The sequence below is a fragment of the Trachymyrmex cornetzi genome, unplaced genomic scaffold (genome assembly GCF_001594075.2).
Source record: "Trachymyrmex cornetzi isolate Tcor2-1 unplaced genomic scaffold, Tcor1.1 scaffold507, whole genome shotgun sequence".
Classification (NCBI taxonomy): domain Eukaryota; kingdom Metazoa; phylum Arthropoda; class Insecta; order Hymenoptera; family Formicidae; genus Trachymyrmex; species Trachymyrmex cornetzi.
Window position 1 is genome coordinate 175,649 of NW_017299815.1, and position 4,420 is coordinate 180,068.

Here is a 4,420-nt window from a genome sequence, read left to right on the forward strand (position 1 = left end):
TAAAAAAGATTTGATATCAACAATTGGCGCCAAGTTAAATTCCATGTAATTAGAATACCAAATTAAATAAATAACATTAACTTTAATGATATGTATCATTTTTATAAAAGATTTGATTTCAAGAATTGGCGCCAAGTTAAATCCCACTTCTTTATACCGTACCAAATTAAATAAATAATAAATATTAATCTAATGGTATGTATTATTTGTATGAACGATTTGATATCAACAACTGTGGCGCTAAGGTAAATTCTACAAAATGAAAAGTAAAACTCAAGTGATACTATCTTTATTATTTACTTAATCCAAGTCATACCATCTTTAATTTTTATGCAATGAAACCTAAGTATACGTATACTTATTGAAGAAGCTTCCTATTCCAATCCAAATGTCTAAATTCCTCTTAAATGAAATTATTATACACAATTCATTCAAAGACATTTCCTCTTCCAACTAAAGTAGTGGTTATTTAATTCTCCTTCAAAACATTATACAAAACATTATCACAAAATTACGTTACCTTTGCTCAATTAAAGTGTTACCACAAAAAATTAAAGAATTAACCGTATAAAATGAAAAATTTAATTTAAATAGAAAAATTTTTCATGTAAAAACAATTGGCGCTGCTAGATAGAGTAAGAAAAACTATAAGAACAATTTTAATTTGGAATGGTAATTAATAAAAATAAATAATAAAAGATAATTGTATATAATTTAAAAGTAATAATAATTATTGTAATATAATTGTAATACTATTTAAAAGTAATAATAAAAGTAATAATAAATTCTCTTTCATAATGCATGTCTTACAAATCTAAATTTATTTTTCTTTGATTTAAACTTAATGGCATTCACAACGATCATCATAATTTACACGACTCTATAATTCAATCATATATACACATGCTAGATATTTTAACTCTCATTGGGGATGGTTTTTATTTTTCTTATTTTTCGAAATATTCATATTTTTTAATATAATTCATACTATATTACCATGTTATTATTATATATCGAGATCTAGCGCCAAGTGTTTTAACATAAAAAATTTTTTCATTTTATACGGTTAATTCTTTAATTTTTTTGGTAACACTTAAATTGAGCAAGGTAACATATTTTTGTGATAATGTTTTGTATAATGTTTTGAATGAGAATTAAATAACCACTACTTTAGTTAGAAGAGGAAATGTCTTTGACTGAATTGTGATATAATAATTTCATTTAAGAGGAATTTAAACCATTTGGATTGGAATAGGAAGATTCTTCAATAAGTATACGTATACTTAGGTTTCATTGCATAAAAATTAAAGATGGTACCATTTGGATTAAGTAAATAATAAAGATAGTATCACTTGGGTTTTACTTTTCATTTTGTGGAATTTAACTTGACGCCACAGTTGTTGATATCAAATCGTTCGTACAAATAATACGTACCATTAGATTAATATTTATTATTTATTTAATTTGGGACTTCCGTTTCCGGTGCAGAGATAGAGACACGCGGACGGGCGAAGTAAAGGTGCTTAGAGTGATTTGAAAAGGTATAAGGGAGTAGTTAGAGGGAGTGTGTGTGCAAGTGAGAGAGAAAGTGGTAAGGGGGAGAGAGAATGGTGTGAGAATCAAAGGGCAAGGGGGAAAGGGTAAGTTAGGGAAATAACAGGGCAAGGTGACAGCGTGGATAGGCTAGGAATAGGTAGAGTAGAATAGTAGGGAAACTAGTAAGGCGCACGAAAGGCGCGGAGAGCGCCGCGAGCGGTGATATGGAATCTGGGGGAACAGGGATATAGGAGGCGCTGAGTGGAGAAGATTGTTGGGTGGGCAGACAAGTGGATGATTTGGACAAAATGGAGAAAAAAGAAAGAAAAGGAATAGAGAAATTATTTGAAGGGGGGAAAGGGAAAGAGAGACGCGATAGTATAGGTAACGTGGAGGATATGTTAAAGAAGATGAGGGGGGAGGTGGAGTTGGACGAGGAGCGTGGTAGCACGGAAGGGAAGGAGGAATGGCAAAAAAGAAAGAGGTGGGAGCTGGAGAAGAGTGGGGGAACAGAAGAGGAGATATTTAAAGAAGTAAAATAATGGAAAGGACACCGGAGAAGAGGATTGGAACTGAGGGAGAGGGGGAAGGGCAGTGGAGAAGAGAAATGAGGGATAGATTTGACAGGCTCGAGTTATTAATGGAGGAGTTCAGGGAGAGTCACAGAAGGCAAGAAAATTAATTGTTAGAGCTGATAAAGGAAATAAGGGGAGAATATAATAATCAAAAAAGGAAAAGGGAGAAGGAGAGGGAAGAAATAAGGAAGGATATGAAAGAGATGAAAAATAGAATAGAAATTTTAGAGCGGAGTAGAATGCAGGAATTGAGGTGCATAGGAACGGAGGGGGAAGGGGAACAAAAGGGAGGGGAGGGGAAGGATTTGATGGACAGGATAAAGAGGATGGAAAATAACCTGTAAGGGAGAGAAAGAGAAAAAAAGAGAAGAGATATAATAATAAAGGGAATACAGGTAAGGGAGGGGAGGAGAAGGGAAGCGGTGAAGGAGATTCTAGGGGAGATAGAAGTAAAGGTGGAAGTAAAAGAAATTAGGAAAATAGGGGAAGGAACAAAGAGAGGAAGAGGGGAAATGCTTTTAATTAAGTTAGAGAATGAGGGAGAAAAAAGAGAAGCAATGGGAAAGAAGAAGAACATAAAGGGAAGAAAAGAGAGAATTTGAGAGGATCTAACATGGAGGGAGAGGAAAATAAGATATAGGCTAGGTGAAATAACGAGAAAGGAAACGGCGGAAGGGAAAAGGGTATGGGTGAGGGGAGGAAGAATAAGGATAGAGGGGAGATAGGACGAAGAGAGAGAGAGAGGCGCTGACGGTGGAGGGAGGAATCGCAGGGGGGAATGTGAGAGGTTGGGGGAAAGAAGATGAAGGGCCAGGAGAGGGAGAGAGAGGGGAGAGAGGGGAGAAGGAGAGAGAGGATGAATGGAAGATATTGTTTTGGAATGTGGCAGGTCTAAAAAATAAGGATAGGGAGTTTTGGAAAGGGTTGAGGAAATGGGATGTGATAGTATTATCAGAGACTTGGATGGAGAAAAAGGGCTGGGAAAAGGTGAAAAAGTCATTCCCGAGAGGTTTTATTTGGAAGATGCAATGGGCGGTGAGAGAAAAGAAGAAGGGAAGAGCTATGGGGGATATGATTATGAGGATAAGGAAGGAGCTGTTGAAGAGGGGAGAGGAGATAAAATCGGAGGAAGAAGGGGTAATAGAAGGGAGGGTGACAATAGGGGAGAAAAAATGGAGGATAATAGGAGTGTACGTAAAAAGTAATTTGGAAAGGTATAGAGGGAGTTTAGAGAAATGGATGGAAGAAAAAAAGGTAGGGGAAAAAGTAATAATAGGAGGGGACTTTAATGCGAGAACAGGGAGGGAGGGAGAAGCGAAAAGAAGAGAGGAGGACTGTGGGTCGGGGGAAGAGAAGAATAGGAGGTCAAAGGATGGAAAGGTAAATAAAGAAGGGAGGAAGCTTGTAGAAATGAGTAGTATTGAATTGAATGAGTAGTGTAAAATTGAAGAGAGGGGTTGGAGTATTTGGAAACATACCAGGAGATGAAGAGGGGGAGTTTACGTTCACGGGGGGTATGGGAAGTACGGTGATTAACTATGCAGTGGGAGATGAGGAAACAAAAGAGAGAATAAAAAAAATGAGGATAGGGGAGATAAAGCGGACTCGGATGGAAATCCGGGCACCACCCGCTGGAAATATGGGTGGAGGCAAAGGGGAGGGCATTTAATAGAAGGAGGAAAAGGGACAGACAAGAAACCGGGAGAGTGACGTGGAATGAAGAGGGAAGAAAGAAATTTAGGGAAAAACTAAGAATAGGAAGCAGGAAAGAGATGGGGATAGAAGAGGATTGGAGTGAAATGAAGAGGAGTATTAAGGGAGTATTAAAAGAAGTGGAAGAGGGGCAGGAAAACAGAGAGGAAAAGAAAAGGGGATGGTGGGATGAGGAATGTAGGGAAAAGAAGAGGGAGGTAAGAGAGGAACTAAGGAAAGGGAGAAGGTCGAATGGAGGGAGGGAGAAATTTATGGAGAGCAAGAAAGAGTACAGAGAGTTATGTGAAAGGAAGAGAAAAGAAGAAACGGAGAAATTATTGAGGGAGGCACAGCAAGTAAGAGAGAAAGTGACGTCTGGGAAATTGTTAATAGGGGAAGGAAGAGGAGAAAGGGAATAGAGGATGGGATCGAGGAAGAGGAATGGAAAGAGTACTTTATGAGGGTATTAGGAGGGGTGAAACATATATTTATATAGGGTGAGAGAGGGAGAAAGAAGAGAGAGAGGGGAGGAAGAGGGAGATAAACAAGGAGGAAATTAGGAAGGTGATTAATAGGAATTAAAGAGGGGAAAGCGGTAGGAGTAGATGGGGTGCCAG